This window comes from Salmo salar, chromosome 13 (assembly GCF_965601325.2).
Source record: "Salmo salar chromosome 13, fSalSal1, whole genome shotgun sequence".
Taxonomy (NCBI): Eukaryota; Metazoa; Chordata; class Actinopteri; order Salmoniformes; family Salmonidae; genus Salmo; species Salmo salar.
The window spans coordinates 9,334,407-9,356,384 of record NC_138303.1 but is presented as its reverse complement, the minus strand read 5'-3'; the positions used below and the strand labels follow the sequence as shown (position 1 = coordinate 9,356,384).

The window sequence follows — 21,978 nt, the reverse complement described above, 5'->3', positions numbered from 1 at the left end:
CTAACACTGTGAGAAGATGGTCGAGCTTTCAAGCTGTATTATGTTACACTACATGGCCATTAGTATGTGGACACCACTTCAAATGAGTGGATTAAGCTATTTCATTCTCACCCATTGCTGACAGGTGTATAAACTCGAGCATACAGCCATGCAATCTCCATAGCCAAACTGGGGGGCTTAAGGGAAATCTTAACGCTACAGCATACAATAACATTCTAGACGATTCTGTGCTTCCAACTTTGTGGAAACAGTTTGTGGAAGGCCCTTTCCTGTTTCAGTATGACAATGTCCCCGTGCACAAAGCGAGGTCAATACAGAAATGGTTTGTTGAGATCGGTGTGGAAGAACTTGACTGACCTGCACAGAGCCCTGACCTCAACTCCACTGAACACCATTGGGATGAATTGAAACGCAGACTGCGAGCCAGGCCTAATTGCCCAACATCAGTGCCCGAGCTCACTAATGCTCTTGTGGCTGAATGGAAGCCCCCGCAGCAATGTTCCAACATCTAGTGGAAAGCCTTCCCAGAAGAGTGGAGGCTGTTATAGCAACCATGATATTGAAATGTTCGATGAGCAGGTGTCCACATACTGTGTAGTGTACATGTGGCCTATATACAAGGACTCTGAATGTTTATTACCATAATTCAAACCAAATAAGTAAGTGGATAAGAAAACGCTGAATGGGAAAAGTTTAGATTTGAGCAGAAATCTGTGGGAGTGCTGATGATGCTGATGTCACAGCGATTATCATCTCAACTGAAGTTACATAAGAATAATAGAGCCAGTGTACATCTCTGTGTGTCTCTCTCTGTGTGTCTCTGCGTGGCGCTCTCTCTGCGTGGCGCTCTCTCTGCGTGGCTCTCTCTCTGCGTGGCTCTCTCTCTGCGTGGCTCTCTCTCTGCGTGGCTCTCTCTCTGCGTGGCTCTCTCTCTGCGTGGCTCTCTCTCTGCGTGGCTCTCTCTCTCTCTCTCTGCGTGGCTCTCTCTCTGCGTGGCTCTCTCTCTGCGTGGCTCTCTCTCTCTCTGCGTGGCTCTCTCTGCGTGGCTCTCTCTGCGTGGCTCTCTCTGCGTGGCTCTCTCTGCGTGGCTCTCTCTGCGTGGCTCTCTATCTCTCTGCGTGGCTCTCTATCTCTCTGCGTGGCTCTCTCTCAATTCAATTTAAGGGGATTTATTGGCATGAGAAACAAAATGTTTACATTGCCAAAACAAATAAGATAATAAATAAAAGTTCTCTCTCTCTCCATCCTCCCCCTCTCTCTATCCTCCCCTCTCTCTATCCTCACCTCTCTCTCTCCATCCTCCCCCTCTCTCTCTCTCCATCCCTCTCTCCATCCTCTCTCCATCCTCCCTCTCACTCCATCCTCCCTCTCACTCCATCCTCCCCTCTCACTCCATCCTCCCCTCTCTCTCCATCCTTCCCTCTCTCTCTCTCCATCCTCCCCCCCTCCATCCTCCCTCTCTCTTCCATCCTCCCCCTCTCTCCATCCTCCTCCCTCTCTCCATCCTCCCTCCATCCTCCCCCCCTCTCTCTCTCTCTCTCTCTATCCCCCTCTCCCTCTCTCTCCATCCTCTCCCTCTCTCTCCATCCTCCCCCCTCTCTCTCCATCCTCCCCCCTCTCTCTCCATCCTCCCCCCTCTCGCTCCATCCTCCCCTCTCTTTCTCCATCCCTCTATCTGCATCCTCCCCCCTCACTCCATCCTCCCCCCTCACTCCATCCTGCCCTCTCACTCCATCCTGCCCTCTCTCCATCCTTACCCCTCTCTCCATCCTTCCCCCTCTCTCCATCCTTCCCCCTCTCTCCATCCTTCCCTCTCTCTCCACCCTCCCCTCTCTCTCTCCACCCTACCCTCTCTCCATCCTACCCTCTCTCTCTCTCCATCCTACCCTCTCTCTCTCCATCCTACCCTCTCTCTCTCTCTCCATCCTCCCCCTCCCTCTCCCTAATCCCCCTCTCTCTCTATCCATCCATCCCTCTCTCTCTCTCTCCATCCCCCCCTCTCTCTCCTTCCCCTCTCTCTCCCTCCCTTCCTCTCCATCCTCCCCAACTCTTCCACCCCCCTCTCTCCATCAATATCCCTTCTCCCCCTCTCCCTCTCATTCCCCTAACCAGTACTGTCTGGTGAGTTTTGGGTCCTGCATTTAGTCTAAATGCAGGGGAGAGAGGGAGAGACTCAAAGCAGATGTTTATCTCTCTACTTGCAGATGTGAGAAAAAAGAACATTGAAATAGGAGGTACTCCTCTTATTACAGCTGGGTAGCTTGAGGCAGCCATCATATTACATTTAACATTAACATTTACGTCATTTAGCAGACGCTCTTATCCAGAGCGACTTACAGTAGTGAATGCATACATTTCATACAATTTCATACATTTTTTTTTATTTTTTTTTTTATCTGTGCTGGCCCCCCGTGGGAATCGAACCCACAACCCTGGTGTTGCAAACACCATGCTCTACCAACTGAGCTACAGGGAAGGCTATTACAGCTGGGTAGCTTGAGGCAGCAGCCCTCTTATTACAGCTGGGTAGCTTGAGGCAGCCATCATATTACAGCTGGTTAGCTTGAGGCAGCAGCCCTCTTATTACAGCTGGGTAGCTTGAGGCAGCAGCCCTCTTATTACAGCTGGGTAGCTTGAGGCAGCAGCCCTCTTATTACAGCTGGGTAGCTTGAGGCAGCAGCCCTCTTATTACAGCTGGGTAGCTTGAGGCAGCAGCCCTCTTATTACAGCTGGGTAGCTTGAGGCAGCAGCCCTCTTATTACAGCTGGGTAGCTTGAGGCAGCAGCCCTCTTATTACAGCTGGGTAGCTTGAGGCAGCCATCATATTACAGCTGGGTAGCTTGAGGCAGCAGCCCTGGTATTACAGCTGGGTAGCTTGAGGCAGCAGCCTTCTTTTTACAGCTGGGTCGCTTGAGGCAGCAGCCCTGGTATTACAGCTGGGTAGCTTGAGGCAGCAGCCCTGGTATTACAGCTAGGTAGCTTGAGGCAGCCATCATATTACAGCTGGGTAGCTTGAGGCAGCAGCCCTGGTATTACAGCTAGGTAGCTTGAGGCAGCCCTCTTATTACAGCTGGGTCGCTTGAGGCAGCAGCCCTGGTATTACAGCTGGGTAGCTTGACACAGCAGGCTGCTTATTAATGCTAGAATTTTGTAACGTTTGTGTGGGACAGGTGGAAAATAGGGATGCACGATATATCGGTGAACACATCAGAATCGGCCGATATTAGCTAAAATTGCCAACATCGGTATCGGCCCGATGTCTTGTTTAACACCGATGTCAAAGCACCCGTGCATACCTACATAACGTAGGTACATGACGTAATGACGCCACGTAAAATGTTGCTCTACACGTGCAACACAGCATTCCTAACCTAGACCACAATGTCTGCTGTGTGGATCAAGCAGTCAACAAGTCCAGCAGTCATTTGAAAACAATGACCAGTAGAAACTGCAGTCATTTTCATTATTCTTAGCAATGATTTAGGAATCCTTGTGAGTAAATATTAGCTAGGTTGCCACTTGTTGTTCGCCTACTGAAATTGAACTTCAGTTAATGAAAATAAATAGCTAGCCAGCTACTTAACCCTGTTGCCCAAAGCTAACGTTATAAGCAGCCAGCTAGCTTCATCTGGCTAGTGAGGCTCGACGGGACTTGGTTGTGTGTTGTGTAGCTGGCCACATTAAGGATTAGGCACAATCGTGGAATTTGCGGTTTGCCTTCAAAATAAAAGCATGTAATTAACAGTGCTACAAATGAATACAAATAGTAGAATTATGCCATACTTTTATTTTGAAGGCTGACCGCAAAGTCCACTATTGTGGCTAATCCTAATTGTGGCTAGCTTCACATAGATGGTCCGATTAATCAAATAAGAACTGTTTTATAAATTAGCTAGCTAACTATAGCTACTGAAACAGATGTCGTTTTGCTATGTTTTGGGGGAAGAACATTGTTTGTATCCATGAGCTCGCTAGCTTTTTTTATGACCAGCATTGTAGGTGCGCGAGACAACTTCACCAGCATCATAGCATATGTATTGATGAATCACTGTGACATAAAATGCGGGTGATATTGTAATCAATGTGTAATAACTAGAGGTCGACCGATTATGATTTTTCAACAACGATACCGATTATTGGAGGACCAAAAAAACCGATACGAATTAATCGTCCGATATATATATATATATATATATATATATATGTGCATCCTCCCCCCTCCTCTTTCAAAAACACAGTGTCGGAGAAGAATGTAAAAGTGCAATATGTGCCATGTAAAAAAGCTAACTATTAAGTTCCTTGCTCAGAACATGAGAACATATGAAAGCTGGTGGTTCCATTTAACATGAGTCTTCAATATTCCCAGTTAAGAAGTGTGGAACCATTCCGTATTTTATTGAACGGGTGGCAACCCTAAGTCTAAATATTGCTGTTACATTGCACAACCTTCAATGTTATGTCATAATTATGTAAAATTCGGACAAATTAATTACGGTCTTTGTTAGGAAGAAATGGTCTTCACACAGTTCGCAACGAGTCAGGCGGCCCAAACTGCTGCATATACCCTGACTCTGCTTGTACTGAACGAAAGAAGTGACACAATTTCCCTCGTTAATATTGCCCGCTAACATGAATTTCTTATAACTAAATATCCAGGTTTAAAAAAATATAATTCTGTGTATTGATTTTAAGAAAGGCATTGATGTTTATGGTTAGGTACATTTGTGCAACGATTGTGTTTTTTTTCGTGAATGCGCTTTTGTTAAATCATCACCCGTTTGGCGAAGTAGGCTGTGATTCGATGATAAATTAACAGGCACCGCATTGATTATATGCAACGCAGGACAAGCTAGTTAAACTAGTAATATCATCAACCATGTGTAGTTAACTAGTGATTATGTTAAGATTGATCGTTTTTTATAAGATACGTTTAATGCTAGCTAGCAACTTACCTTGGCTCCTTGCAGCTACAAGGTCCTTTTAATGCTGCACTCGCGTAACAGGTGGTCAGCCTGCCACGCAGTCTCCTTGTGGATTGCAATGTAATCGGTCATAATCGGCGTCCAAAAATGCCGATTACCGATTGTTATGAAAACTTGAAATCGGCCCTAATTAATTGGCCATGCTGATTAATTGGTCAACCTCTACTCTGAATCAATTATATACATTTGGGGACAGGCGAAAAGCATTAAACATTAATGGCTTACTTCTTTTCACTCTGTCATTTAGGTTAGTATTCTGGTGTAACTACAATGTTGTTGATCCACCCTCAGTTTTGTCCTATCACAGCCATTAAACTCTGTAAGGGTTTTAAAGTCACCATTGGCCTCATGGTGAAATCCCTGAGCAGTTTCTTTCCTCTCCGGCAACTGAGTAACACCGTACCCAAACCGGCCGCACCAGTGCAACATCGTGCGCAAATTGATTTTGTCCACCCCACACAAAACGCAATCACAAAACGCAGGCTGAAATATCAAAGCAAACTCTGAGCCAATTACTGTATGTGGGAACTCCTTCAAGACTGGAAAACCATTCCAGGTGAAGCTGGTTGAGAGAATGCCAAGAGTGTACAAAGCTGTCATCAAGGCAAAGGGTGGCTATTTGAAGAATCTGATATAAAATATATTTTGATTTGTTTAACACTTTTTTGGTTACTACATGATTCCATATCTGTTATTTCATAGTTTTGATGTATTCACTGTTATTCTACAATGTAGAAAATAGTAAAAATAAAGAAAAACCCTTGAATGAGGGTAGTATATATATAGCTGTAACCCTAAGACATCCCTCTGTAATCTCTCTCTCTCTCCCTCCTCTCCTCTTCACCCTCTTTCTCTCCCTCATCCCCCTCCCCCTCCTCCACCCTCTCTCTCTCCCTCCCTCTTCTATCTTTGCCTCTTTCCCTGTCTCCCCTTCACTCTCTTTCCCTCTCTCATTCCCCCTCCCCCTCCCCCATCCTCTCTCTCTCCCTCCCCCTTCTATCTTTGCCTCTCTCCCTGTCTCCCCTTCACTCTCTTTCCCTCCCTCATCCACCCTCTCTCTCTCCCTCCCTGCCCCTTCTATCTTGGCCTCTCTCCCTGTCTCCCCTTCACTCTCCATCCCCCCACCCCCTCATCCACCCCCCCCCCCTCTCTCTCTCTCTCCCTCCCCCTTCTATCTTTGCCTCTCTCCCTGTCTCCCCTTCACTCTCCATCCCCCCTCACCCTCCTCCACCCTCTCTCTCTCTCCCTCTTCTCTCTCTCCCTCCCTCTTCTATCTTTGCCTCTTTCCCTGTCTCCCCTTCACTCTCTTTCCCTCTCTCATTCCCCCTCCCCCTCCCCCATCCTCTCTCTCTCTCTCCCTCTTCTATCTTTGCCTCTCTCCCTGTCTCCCCTTCACTCTCCATCCCCCCCTCACCCTCCTCCACCCTCTCTCTTTCTCTGTTGTTTTTAATCAGAGGTACTGAGCTGACTGGGGATCAATGTGCTGATCTTTGTTCAAGGTTTCAGGGGCAGGCAGTCATCAGTCAGGGCTGTGACATCACCGTCCAAGGGCTTTAGCTTTAAATACTTTTAAATCCTTAAGCTAGCCTTTATTGTGGCGCTAGCTTTATGAAGTGCTGTTAGGGCTGGAGTGGTAGCTGCTAGCTTCTCTCTGCCTTAGTAGTTGATTTGGTGCCCTTACACCCCTGCTGTGTAGCACTAGACTAGCTCTATCAGTGCTGTTACTGTAGCCCGTTAGCCGCTAGCTTAAATCAGTACTGTGCCCTCGATGCTGATTGGTGATCTACGACTGTTACTATAAACTTTACTGGTTGCTGATTGCTTGGTCCGATGAATACATTCCAGGCTTCTTGACACCAGGCGCAATATGACACTAACACTGCTGTATGGGTTGGGGTGTTCAGGCACAGTCATTCAGGTCGTCCAGGTACAGTCATTCAGGTCGTCCAGGTACAGTCATTCAGGTCGTCCAGGTACAGTCATTCAGGTCGTCCAGGGACAGTCATTCAGGGACAGTCATTCAGGGACAGTCATTCAGGTCGTCCAGGGACAGTCATTCAGGTCGTCCAGGTACAGTCATTCAGGTCGTCCAGGGACAGTCATTCAGGTCGTCCAGGTACAGTCATTCAGGGACAGTCATTCAGGGACAGTCATTCAGGTCGTCCAGGGACAGTCATTCAGGTCGTCCAGGTACAGTCATTCAGGTCGTCCAGGGACAGTCATTCAGGTCGTCCAGGGACAGTCATTCCGGTCGTCCAGGGACAGTCATTCAGGTCGTCCAGGGACAGTCATTCAGGTCGTCCAGGGACAGTCATTCAGGTCGTCCAGGTACAGTCATTCAGGTCGTCCAGGTACAGTCATTCAGGTCGTCCAGGTACAGTCATTCAGGTCGTCCAGGGACAGTCATTCAGGTCGTCCAGGTACAGTCATTCAGGTCGTCCAGGTACAGTCAAATACACATGGATGAAAGGTGGAGCTGTCTTGCCTTTTTCTCTTTTTGTTATGACTCAGAACGCTACACACTCTTTGTCGTCACAATTGTAATGATTTAACCGACCTCTAATTCCCCGTCTACCAAAGGTTGTACGACATGATGGAAGTGGTTTGTATGCGGTTTATAAAACATTCCATGGTAGAATAGTGGGAAACAGTGAATGGTGAGTTGACCTAATGTCCTCCTGTCAGTATCAGTGTGGAAGTTGAGGCTTAGTAACATCCTCTGATGGGAGATCTAACACTAATTCAGTTGACTGCCAGAGACATACTGAAGATAGTCTACAGCTGAGGAAGGATGATGCTGTGCTGTGCTGTGTGTGTGTGTGTGTGTGTGTGTGTGTGTGTGTGTGTGTGTGTGTGTGTGTGTGTGTGTGTGTGTGTGTGTGTGTGTGTGGACTATTCTTGTGGGGACCAGAAGTCTCCAAAATAATACTAAACAAACAAAACGTGACCAACTGCTGTTTCTAGGGGGTTTAGGGGTAAAATTAGAATTAGGTTAAGGGTTAGGATTAGGTTAAGGGTTAGGTTAAGGGTTAGAATTCGGTTAAGGGTTAGAATTAGGTTAAGGGTTAGGTTAAGGGTTAGAATTAGGTTAAGGGTTAGGGTTAGGTTAAGGGTTAGAATTAGGTTAAGGGTTAGGTTAAGGGATAGAATTAGGTTAAGGGTTAGAATTAGGTTAAGGGTTAGAATTAGGTTAAGGGTTAGAATTAGGTTAAGGGTTAGAATTAGGTTAAAGGTTAGAATTAGGTTAAGGGTTAGGGTTAAGAGCTAGGGTTAGTTTTAGGGTTAGGGTTAAGGTTAGGTTTTTGGGTTAAGGTTAGGAGCTAGAGTTAGGGTTAAGGTTAGGTTAGGGTTAAGGTACAGATTAGGGTTAGGGGTTATGGAAAATATCATTTCTAATGGGACTGAATTGTATGTCCCCACAAGGTTAGCTGCACAAGAATGTGTGCGTGCGTGCTACAGGCTTTTATCTCTGGTATTGTGTTTCCAACTCGAATTACGATAGAAATGATGTACAGAGCATTCAGAAAGTATTGAGACCCCTTGACTTTTTCCACATTTTGTTACGTTACAGCCTTATCCTAAAATAGATTCAGAAAAAAATGAATCCTTATTAATCTACACACAAAACCTCATAATGACATCACAATACCCCATAATGACATCACAATACCCTATAATGACAAAACGCAAAAACAGAAATACCTTATTTACATAAGTATTCAGACACTTTGCTATGAGACTCAAATTGAGCTCAGGTGCATCCTGTTTCCATTGATCATCCTTGTGATGTTTCTACAACTTGATTGGAGTCCACCTGTGGTACATTCAATTGATTGGACATGATTTGGAAAGGCACACACCTGTCTATATAAAGTTCCACAGTTGACAGTGCATGTCAGAGCAAAAACCAAGCCATGACGTCGAAGTAATTGTCCGTAGAGCTCCGAGACAGGATTGTGTTGAGGCACAGATCTGGGGAAGGGTACCAAAACATTTCTACAGCATTGAAGGTCTCCAAGAACACATTGGCCGCCAACATCGTTACATGGAAGAAGTGTGGAGCCACCAAGACTCTTCTTAGAGCTGGCAGCTCGGCCAAACTGAGCAATCGGGAGAGAAGGGCCTTGGTCAGGGAGGTGACCAAGAACCCAGAGACCAAGAACCGACAGAGCTCCAGAGTTCCTCTGTGGAGATGGGAGAAACTTCCAGAAAGACAACCATCTCTGCAGCACTCCACCAATCAGGCCTTTACGGTAGAGTGGCCAGACGGAAGCCACTCCTCAGTAAAAGGTACATGACAGCCCGTTTGGAGTTTGCCCAAAGGCACCTAAAGGACTCTCAGACCATGAGAAACAAGATTCTCTGGTCTGATGAAACAAAGATTAAAATCTTTGGCCTGAATGCCAAGCGTCACATCTGGAGGAAACCTGGCACCATCCCTATGGTGAAGCATGGTGGTGGCAGCATCATGCTGTGGGGATGTTTTTCAGCAGCAGGGACTGGGAGACTAGTCAGGATCGACGGAAAGATGAACAAAGCAAAGTACAGGGAGATCCTTGATGAACACCTGCTCCAGAGCTCTCAGGACCTCAGACTGGGGCAAAGGTTCCCCTTCCAACAGGACAACGACCCTAAGCACACAGCCAAGACAACGCAGGAGGGGCTTCAGGAAAAGTCTCTGAATGTCCTTGAGTGGCCCAGCCAGAGCCCAGACTTGACTTGAACCCGATCAACCATCTCTGGAGAGACCTGAAAATAGCTGTGCAGCGACGCTCCCCATCCAACCTGACAAAGCTTGAGAGGATCTGCAGAGAAGAATGGATGAAACTCCCCAAATACAGGTGTGCCAAGCTTGTAGCGTCATACCCATGAAGACTCGCTGCCAAAGGCGCTTCAACAAAGTACTGAGTAAAGGGTCTGAATATTTATGTAAATGTGATATTTCAGTTTTAATTTATTTAATTTATACATTTACCAAAAATTCTAAAAACCTGTTTTTGCTTTGTCATTATGGGGTATTGGGATGTCATTATGGGCTATTGTGTGTAGATTGATGAGGGGGAAAAAACAATTTAACCCATTTTAGAATAAAAGCTATAGCGTAACAAAATGTGGAAAAAGTCAAGGGGTCTGAATACTTTCCGAATACAATGTACATTCTACTACAGTATTATCAACAATTCCTTCCCTTTTAGTTTACCATTAGTTACTACTGTTTGGATAGTAATACCACCAGGACCAGGCCATACACTGACTGACAAATTTAACCCAACCCCATTCCCAACGAAAATGACAATCCTATTTTATTAGCATCGCGTAATAGCTTTTAGGATTAACCATCACTACTAATATTACCTGCTGCTTACCTACCTGGCTCCTACAGTAGTATTATTTATGGATTGGTACACGACACAGCCTACTGACTAGGACAAATTGAAACCCAACCGCCGCCAAACCCAATCTCATTTTGAAACAGAAATTACAATTTGTTATGTATTAGCATTGCACAATGATTCTAATCACAGATTAACCATCACTAGCCTAATATTTTCCTATGTTTTAGAGGGTTGAATGTTGACTGACATCAGTTAAGAGACATTATACCATTTAGTGGGAAAATTCCAGACTGAGAATTCCTGGCTGCATTCCAAATGGCCTCCTATGGGTCCTGGTCACAAGTAGTGTACACCCTATTCCCTATGGGCCCTGGTCACAAGTAGTGTACCCCCTATTCCCTATGGGCCCTGGTCACAAGTAGTGTACACTATATAGGGAATAGAGTGCCATTTGGGATGTTTGCTTCATGAACATCTGGCTAGGGTCATGAGAACACAGCGACATGTCATCTCATTTCAGATAAACTCTGTTACATACTCTAGATTTTGTTTTGTTTTTGTTACAAATGCCCAGGTGACCTATGGGTCTGACAGACAGACTCTATTGGACGGGCATGCCTGTATTACGAGAAATAGGAACCATGTACGTTATCTGTCCTGGAATGTCTATCTGTTAGCAGATAGACAGATGACATATTATGTTAAGTGGGCGAAAGGCTAGGGGCTGGTGTGTGTGTGTGTGTGTGTGTGTGTGTGTGTGTGTGTGTGTATGTGGCTGTGTCTCAAACTGTTTATACAGCAATTTGGCTCTGGAGACAGCCTGGGAAGAGAGAGGGTAGAGCAGAGCAGAGGACAGAGGCTTGTCAACATGGGTTACACTGCTTTCACATTGGGATTTCCGGAATAGCCACAGGAAGTAGTTTGGGGGTGTGGGGCTGCTGGCGCTGCAGACGGCTATGTCGGTCAGGTAATAGAGGACTATTTAAAGGCCCAGTCTACTAATTTTGTGAAGAAAAAAAAAAAACATGTTTATATGACCTCCTTACAAACAGGCCCATTTTTTACAACATTCTTGCCTGCATACGCCTTTTAAACCTCCCGTACGCACGCCGGTGTGCCGGAGACAAGCGGAGGTAGTGGTGAGGAGGTGTAGGTGGGCGTCAAGTTTAATAAATCCATCCAAAAAAGTATTACATTATTCATTTGTTTAGGCAGGTCCTAAGAAACATTATACGACTAATAAAATGTTTTTTTTTTTTTTTTAAATAATAGAAAATCATATTTTGAGTTTAATTGGGCCTGTTGTCACGGCGTCCGTGTAGCCAACGGCTATACCGTTCACATGAAATGAATAGATATTTATTTTGTTCATTAAAACAGACAAGAAACACCCCTGATCACAGTCAACACGTACACTTAATATTTTTCCCCACACAACTTGTGTCATGGGAAGGTGTGGAACTGCTGTCATATACATTTAAAAAAAAGTGATATTTTGAAACAGCCCAAGCTTTTTTAATCCAGGTTTCATCTCTTTCCTACCCTCCACTTTGTTATGAAGCAGACGTAGGGTCTTCATCACGATACCCATTCTTAAAAGCATGTGAGTGTCGTGTTCATATTTCACAACCTTCCGTGGGCTTCTGGATTTGCTTATACGCGATCGAGCAAAATAACAGGCCTAGTCTTGATTTAGGCTACATTTTAGCATGCTAAATGTATCTGATCAGTGGTACAGTTGTGGCCAAAAGTTTTGAGAATGACACAAATGTACATTTTCATAAAGTCTGCTGCCTCAGTTTGTATGATGGCAATTTGCATATACTCCAGAATGTTATGAAGAGTGATCAGATGAATTGCAATTAATTGCAAAGTCCCTCTTTGCCATGCAAATGAACTGAATCCCCCCAAAATATTTCCACTGTATTTCAGCCCTGCCACAAAAGGACCAGCTGACATGATGTCAGTGATTCTCTCGTTAACACAGGTGTGAGTGTTGACGAGGACAAGGCTGGAGTTCACTCTGTCATGCTGATTGAGTTCGAATAACAGACTGTAAGCTTCAAATGGAGGGTTGTGCTTGGAATCATTGTTCTTCCTCTGTCAACCATGGTTACCTGCAAGGAAACACATGCCGTCATCATTGCTTTGCACAAAAAGGGCTTCACAGGCAAGGATATTGCTGCCAGTAAGATTGCACCTAAATCATCCATTTATTGGATCATCAAGAACTTCAAGGAGAGCAGTTAAATTGTTGTGAAGAAGGCTTCAGGGCGTCCAAGAAAGTCCAGCAAGGGCCAGGACCGTCTCCTAAATTTGATTCGGCTGCGGGATCGGGGCACCACCAGTACAGAGCTTGCTCAGGAATGGCAGCAGGCAGGTGTGAGTGCATCTGCACGCACAGTGAGGCAAAGACTTTTGGAGGATGGCCTGGTGTCAAGAAGGGCAGCAAAGAAGCCACTTCTCTCCAGGAAAAACATCAGGGACAGACTGATATTCTGCAAAAGGTACAGGGATTGGACTGCTGATGACTGGGGTAAAGTCATTTTCTCTGATGAATCCCCTTTCCGATTGTTTGGGGCATCCAGAAAAAAGCTTGTCCGGAGAAGACAAGGTGAGCGCTACCATCAGTCCTGTGTCATGCCAACAGTAAAGCATCCTGAGACCATTCATGTGTGGGGTTGCTTCTCAGCCAAGGGAGTGGGCTCACTCACAATTCTGCCTAAGAACACAGCCATAAATAAAGAATGGTACCAACACATCCTCCGAGAGAAACTTCTCCCAACCATCCTGGAACAGTTTGGTGACGAACAATGCCTTTTCCAGCATGATGGAGCACCTTGCCATAAGGCAAAAGTGATAACTAAGTGGCTCAGGGAACAAAACATCGATATTTTGGGTCCATGGCCAGGAAACTCCCCAGACCTTAATCCCATTGAGAACTTGTGGTCAATCCTCAAGAGGCGGGTGGAAAAAAAACCCCACAAATTCTGACAAAGTCCAAGCACTGATTATGCAAGAATGGGCTGCCATCAGTCAGGATGTGGCCCAGAAGTTAATTGACAGCATGCCAGGGCAGATTGCAGAGGTCTTGAAAAAGAAGGGTCAACACTGCAAATATTGACTCTTTGCATCAACTTCATGTAATTGTCAATAAAAGCCTCTGACACTTATGAAATGCTTGTAATTATACTTCAGTATTCCATAGTAACATCTAACAAAAATATCTAAAGACACTGAGGCAGCAGACTTTGTGAAAATTTATATTTGTGTCATTCTCAAAACTTTTGGCCACGACGGCAGATGAACACTTGATTTAGGCTACATTATAGCATGCTAAATGTTTCTCATCTGTGATAGGTGAGCAAACTAATAGATTTTAGTGTTGTATTTATTAGTATCCCTATTAGCTGTTGTCGAGGCAGCAGCAACTCTTCCTGGGGTCCACACAAGATTAAGGCTACATCACAAAAAATGTAAAATAAAAACAGTACCTCATAGAACACATTATAACACCACTACATATCTACAATACATTATTACACCACTACATATCTATAATACATTATAACTAGAGGTCGACCGATTAATTGGAATGGCCGATTAATTAGGGCCGATTTCAAGTTTTCATAACAATCGGAAATAGTATTTTTGGATGCCGATTTGGCAGATTTTTTTTATTTGTATTTTTTTAACCTTTATTTAACTAGGCAAGTCAGTTAAGAACAAATTCTTATTTTCAATGACGGCCTAGGAACGGTGGGTTAACTGCCTTGTTCAGGGGCAGAACGACAGATTTTTACCTTGTCAGCTTGGGGATTCAATCTAGTTAACCTTATGGTTAACTAGTCCAACGCTCTAACCACCTGCTTTACATTGCACTCCACGAGGAGCCTGCCTGTTACGCGAATGCAGTAAGAAGCCAAGGTAAGTTGCTAGCTAGCATTAAACTTATCTTATAAAAAACAATCAATCAATCATAATCACTAGTTAACTACACATGGTTGATGATATTACTAGTTTATCTAGCCTGTCTTGCATTGCATATAATCGCTTAGGTAGACGTTGCTCCAACCATAAACATCAATGCCTTTCTTAAAATCAATACACAAGTATATATTTTTAAACCTGCATATTTAGTTAATATTGCCTGCTAACATTAATTTCTTTTAACTAAGGGAAAATGTGTCACTTCTCTTGCAAACAGAGTCAGGGTATATGCAGCAGTTTGGGCCGTCTGGCTCGTTGCGAACTGTGAAGACTATTTCTTCCTAACAAAGACAGCCGACTTCGCCAAACGGTGATGATTTAACAAAAGTGCATTTGCAAAAAAAGCACAATCGTTGCACGACTGTACCTAACCATAAACATCAATGCCTTTCTTAAAATCAATACACAGAAGTATATATTTTTAAACCTGCATATTTAGCTAAAAGAAATCCAGGTTAGCAGACAATATTAACCAGGTGAAATTGTGTCATTTTGCGTTCATTGCACGCAGTCAGGGTATATGCAACAGTTTGGGCCGCCTGGCTCGTTGCGAACTAATTTGCCAGAATTTTACGTAATTATGACATAACATTGAAGGTTGTGCAATGTAACAGGAATAACGTTTTGTTTTCGAGATGATAGTTTCCGGATTCGACCATATTAATGACCTAAGGCTCGTATTTCTGTGTGTTATTATGTTATAATTAAGTCTATGATTTGATAGAGCAGTCTGACTGAGCGATGGTAGGCAGCAGCAGGCTCGTAAACATTCATTCAAAATAGCACTTTACTGCGTTTTGCCTGCAGCCCTTCGCAATGCATTGCGCTGTTTATGACTTCAAGCCTGTCAACTCCCAAGATTAGGCTGGTGTAACCGATGTGAAATGGCTAGCTAGTTAGCGGGGTGCGCGCTAATAGTGTTTCAAACGTCACTCGCTCTGAGACTTGGAGTAGTTGTTCCCCTTGCTCTGCATGGGTAACGCTGCTTCGAGGGTGGCTGTTGTCGATGTGTTCCTGGTTCAAGCCCATGTAGGAGCGAGGAGAGGGACGGAAGCTATACTGTTACACTGGCAATACTAAAGTGCCTATAAGAACATCCAATAGTCAAAGGTATATGAAATACAAATCGTATAGAGAGAAATAGTCCTATAATTCCTATAATAACTACAACCTAAAACATCTTACCTGGGTATATTGAAGACTCATGTTAAAAGGAACCACCAGCTTTCATATGTTCTCATGTTCTGAGCACGGAACTTAAACGTTAGCTTTTTTACATGGCACATATTGCACTTTTACTTTCTTCTCCAACACTTTGTTTTTGCATTATTTAAACCAAATTGAACATGTTTCATTATTTATTTGAGGCTAAATTGATTTTATTGATGTATTATATTAAGTTAAGTGTTCATTCAGTATTGTTGTAATTGTCATTATTACAAATAAATAAAGGAAAAAATTGGCCGATTAATCGGTATCAGCTTTTTTTTGGCCCTCCAATAATCGGTATCAGTGTTGAAAAATCATAATCGGTCGACCTCTAATTATAACACCACTACATTTCTACAACACATTATAACACCACTACATATCTGCAATACATTATTACACCACTACACTACCACTACATATCTACAATACATTATTACACCACTACACTTCTACATTATTACACCACTACATATCTACAATACATTATTACACCACTACATATCTACATTATTAGACCACTACACTACCACTACATATCTACATTATTACACCACTACACCACCACTACATATCTACATTACTACACCACCACTACACATCTACATTATTACACCACTACATATCTACATTACTACACATCTACATTACTACACCACTACATATCTACATTATTACACCACTACACCACCACTACATATCTACATTATTACACCACTACATACCTACAATACATTATTACACCACTACATATCTACATTTTTACACCACTACACTACCGCTACATATCTACATTATTACACCACTACACTACCGCTACATATCTACATTATAACGCCACTACACCACCACTACATCATATCTACATTACTACACCACTACATATCTACATTATTACACCACTACACTACATATCTACACCACTACATATCTACACCACTACACTACCACTACATATCTACATTATTACACCACTACATATCTACATTATTACACCACTACATACCTACAATACATTATTACACCACTACATATCTACATTATTACACCACTACACTACCGCTACATATCTACATTATTACACCACTACACTACCGCTACATATCTACATTATTACACCACTACACCACCACTAAACATCTACATTATTACACCACTACATATCTACACCACTACACTACCACTACATACCTACAATACATTATTACACCTCTACATTATTACACCACTACACTACCACTACATATCTACATTATTACAGCACTACATATCTACATTATTACAGCACTTCTCTACATATAGTTGACCACATGCAGGTAGGCTATTGCATCAAATGTATTTAAACGATTGGATGACTTGGGCAGTTTCAGTAAGCAACAGTTTGATACATACCTTCAACGGCATTAGCCTACTTTATTCCAGTATTTTCGTCATTCAGTGATATTTATTCTCACAGTAAGTAGTTCTTTGTGTATCCATTCAGTAGTGGTTCAGAAAACAGTACATGCTTAATGATGGGCTACGGGAAGAGATAGACGAAGATGCAGTGCCTTAGACCGCTGTCCCACTCAGGAGTACAATACAGTGATGGGAGGTAACTCTACAATTCACTTGAAAAGGCAAGAAACACCGGTAAATGATATTGGAGGCGTGGCTTAATGGGGGTGTTCCATTTTTTTTTTAAGCTAATAGAACTGAAATCTGGACCGTCTACATGGTCCCAGTGACTCTATCAGTTTGAGTAATGACTACAAAATCACTTAGTGACTGTACTCTGATAAATATTAAAGCTGCAATATGTCACTTTTTGGCAGCGGTGGAAAACGTACTCAATTATCATACTTGAGTAAAAGTAAAGATACCTTAATAGAAAATGACTCAAGTAAAAGTGAAAATCACCCAGTAAAATACTACTTGAGTAAAAGTCTAAAAGTATTTGGTTTTAAAGATACTTAAGTATCAAAAGGTAAAAGGAATTGCTGCTAAAGTACTTAAGATTCAAAAGTAAAAGTATAAATCATTTTAACTTCCTTATATTAAGGAAACCAGATGGCACCATTTTCTTGTTTTTTTTATTTACTTATGGATAGCCAGGCGGCTAGCCTGGCACACTCCAACACTCAGACATAATTTACAAATTAAGCATTTGTGTTTAGTGAGTCCACCAGATCAGAGACAGTAGGGATGACCAGAGATGTTCTCATGATAAGTGTGTGAATTGGACCATTTTCCTGTCCTGCTAAGCATTCAAAACATAACGAGTACTTTTGGGTGTCAGGGAAAATGTATGGAGTAAAAAGTACATTATTTTCTTTAGGAATGTAGTAAAGTAAAAGTTACCATAAATATAAATAGTAAAGTAAAGTACAGATACCCCCCAAAAAACTACTTAAGTAGTACTTTAAAGTATTTTTACTTAAGTACTTTACGCCACTGCTTTTTGGTCGACCTGACCAAATTCACATAGAAATGTGAGTTATAGATCTGTCATTCTCATTGAAAGAAAGTCTAAGAAGCGGTAGATCTGTTCTATGTGCGCTATTTCTAGGCGTCCCGTTCTTAAGTTGAGTTCTTGCGTCTTTTACTTTAGTGTTTGTACACCAGCTTCAAACAGCTAAAAATACAATGTACTGTACATATAGTGTGTCTTATTTATACAACACAACTATCACACAAGCAACAGGCTACACGCCCACGACTTATAAGCTGGAGGCAGTATACATTTAGAAAACAGACTTAATTGTTTGAAACCAGTACGTTTTATTACATATGAGACATGTCTTACCTTGCTTCAAAGTAGCCTATTGGCAAAATACAACGACGGAAACGTGGAGGCAATTATTTTTTATAAAGACTTCATAGGCGGCGTGTGAGTTAAGTTTGGGGAAGCTTACAATTTATACTGTTCTGCATGCAAGTTATGATTTTCATGTGCAAATTTCATGGAACAGTTCCAGGCCAATGCCGCTGTCACGGTCGTCGTAAAGATGGGACCAAGGCGCAGCGGGAATGTGAATACTCATCTTTATTAAGATGAAGAAGAAAAAAAAAATGATGAGAAACAGTCCTGTGAGGCACACAGCTACACACGGAACTACCCACAAATCCCATAGAACCCCCCCCCCCCCCCCTCTAAAATAGGACCTTCAATTAGAAGCAGCTGCTTCCAATTGAAGGTCAGCCCCATTAACTAAACATAGAACTAGACATACTAGATAAAGATAGAAATATACTAACATAGAACATAGCCCAACAAACCCCGAAACACTCTAAACAAACACACCTCTGCCACGTCCTGACCAAACTACAATAACAAATAACCCCTTATACTGGTCAGGACGTGACAGCCGCAGCTATCATGACACAAGGAGAGACCCAGACACGGGAGGCAGATGGTTGAAGTCTTAATATGTATTAATCCAATAGCGTAAGAAAGAGAATGGTCGTGGACAGGCAAAAAGGTTAAAACCAGTTCTGAGTCCAAAAGGTACCAAAGGGCAGGCAGAATCAAGGTCAGGGCAGGCAGGATGATCAGACAGGGAGGAAAGTAGTCCAAAGTCAGGCAGGGGTCAAAACCGGGAAGACTATCAAAAAGAGAACAGCAAAAGGAGTACAAGGGGAAAAACACACTGGTTGACTAGACTAACATACAAGACAGGAAACACAGGGATATATACACCGGGACTAATGGGGAAAACAAGCGACACCTGGAGGGGGTGGAGACAATCACAGGAACAGGTGAAACAGATCAGGGGACGTGACAGCAGCAGGCCTAAAACTTACATTGCTCTTTCACACCAACGACTGGTGATTATCGAGGGGGAGATTGTTGGAAAGATTTTTCAAATAGCTTACTGTGAGGAACTATATTTTTAATATATTATCATTTGTAATGGATCTTAAAAAATGTTAACTTTTCTACAATTCCAGGCAGCAGACCAAGTACTTCTATGCATGCTCAGGCGTGCGTGCTCCCTCAACATTATCAGGACAGAGAGACCAAACACATGCTCCCGCAACATTATCAGGACAGAGAGACCAGACAGATGCTCCCTCAACATTATCAGGGCAGAGAGACCAGACAGATGCTCCCTCAACATTATCAGGACAGAGAGACCAGACACATGCTCCCTCAACATTATTAGGACAGAGAGACCAGACAGATGCTCCCTCAACATTATCAGGACAGAGAGACCAGACACATGCTCATTGCTCACATTGACAAATCTCATAAATAATGGTTATGAAATAAACCAAACTTGTTTCTCACAAGTGAAGCAGGTTGTGAACTTTCAAAGAACGTCCTCCCCGAGAATGAGAACAGTAAATGACTGTAATATATAGGGATGCACGATATATCGGTAAGCATATCGGAATCGGACGATATTAGCTAAAAATGCCAACATCGGCATTGGCCCAATGTCTAGATTAACGCCAATGTGCAAAACCGACGTCAATGGTGACGTACATACCTACAGTTGAAGTCTGAAGTTTACATACACCTTAGCCAAATACATTTAAACCCAGTTTTTCACAATTCCTGACATTATATCCTAGTAAAAATTCCTTGTCTTAAGTCAGTTTGGATCACCACTTTATTTTAAGAATGTGAAATGTCAGAATAATAGTAGAGAGAATGATTTATTTCAGCTTTTATTTCATTCATCACATTCCCAGTGGGTCAGAAGTTTACATACACTCAATTAGTATTTGGTAGCATTGCCTTTAAATTGTTTAACTTGGGTCAAACGTTTCGGGTAGCCTTCCACAAGCTTCCCACAGTAAGTCAGATTTTTTTGGGCCCATTCCTCCTGACAGAACTGGTGTAACTGAGTCAGGTTTGTAGGCCTGTGTAAAGGCACAGTCAACATAGTGTATGTAAACTTCTGACACACTGGAATTGTGATACAGTGAATTATAAGTGAAATAATCTGTCTGTAAACAATTGTTGGAAAAATGTCGTGTCTCATGCACAAAGTAGATGTCCTAACCGACTTGCCAAAACTATAGTTTGTTAACAAGAAATTTGTGGTGTGGTTGAAAAACAAGTTTTAATGACTCCAACCTAAGTCGGAAGTTTACAAACACTTTAACTGTAAATACATATACATACTTTTTTAAGAATATGCCTTTATTATTCCACAAACCCTACCACCCTTCCCCCAATTGGAGTAAACTAATAAACAATAACACTTAGGCTTCTACCTTCAGTTTATACATCTTATACACATTTTACAGACACAATCTATTTTACAATAGTTATATTTTGTTTGTTTTTAGTCCTTCCTCTATTTCTGATGTCCATCCAGTTTGATTTCTATTTGCAACTGTACTATTTAACAAATTTTCTGAACCTATATACATTTTACAGACCCCGATTGTTTTACATTGTTTATCTTGTTATTAGTCCCACCCTTCAGCTCCATTCAACCCCTCCCATCTATCTCTCAACACCATCCATTTTGGATTTCTATTTGCCATATTCTTTTCAACTGTGCTGTGATGTTTCACAAAAGTACTGAACCTTTTATATTCTCATAGCTTCTACAGATTGTAAATTAAAGATAAACATTTTTGCTAAAATAATTATTATATTATTGATTGATTGACTATGACTTTTCAAATCACCCAGTAGTCTTATCTGCAGAGTTAGCTCCAGGTAAATGTTGTAATTCTTCAGCCATTCCTGGACCTGCGACCAAAAACAAGCTACATATGGACAATACCAAAACAAATGATCTAATGACTCTGCCTCCTCACAGCAGAATCTGCAGAGCTGGGAAGGTTGTATCCCCCATATATATATAACATTCTACTGGTTGCAAGAATTTTGTATAGTAATTTAAATTGAAAAATTTGAAGTTGTGACTCCAGTGTTGTATTGTATATCAGTTCATAAACCATGTGCAATGGAATCGGTACATCAAAAATCTCTTCCCAACTATTTTGCGATTTATTTGGCACAGCTGTCAATTTTTTGGTCCTTAAATGAAATTGGTATATGTTTTTATTTATCACAATTTTCTTTAACCATTTATGTTCTTTAATGAAGCGCCGACAGACAATTTCCTTACTTTTCCCCCCTTCTATTTGCCTCTTCCATTTTAATGGCATTTGAGAAAATGTTTGAAACTTGGGAAACATGAACACACTCCTAGCTCCATTCGAACAACTGACTCGAGAAATAAGCTCATCAATTGCGTCTGCAGCAGACGTGATACCCTCTGTCATGGCATTGTAACGCTTGTTCAACAAAACTGCCAACACAGACCGTGGGGTTAAAACTTGCAAAAGTACTCGAGGCTGTGAACAAGCGATTTGGTGGCATTCTCTATGAGCCTCTTTACTGTGTCGCCACCATGCTCGATGCTAGGTACAAGGACCGCTACTTCGATGGAGACAAGAAACAGGGTTTACGTGAAATGTTAGACACAGCTGGACAAGATGGAAATGGACACAGT

At 42.5% G+C, this 21,978-nt stretch overlaps 2 protein-coding genes across 2 annotated transcripts in view; both read right to left on the bottom strand.

The window, feature by feature from the left end:
- rps21 (ribosomal protein S21) overlaps positions 1 to 4,917 on the bottom strand; it is a 92,896-nt gene extending 87,979 nt beyond the window's left edge. Inside the window, exon 1 of the mRNA XM_082959792.1 lies at positions 4,908 to 4,917. The gene's annotated coding sequence lies outside the window, so the exon portion shown is untranslated. The remainder of the gene's footprint in view (positions 1 to 4,907) is intronic.
- The window catches only part of cables2b (Cdk5 and Abl enzyme substrate 2b), a 79,285-nt gene that overhangs the window by 51,923 nt on the left and 5,384 nt on the right, over positions 1 to 21,978 (bottom strand). The gene's annotated exons all lie outside the window — the stretch shown is intronic.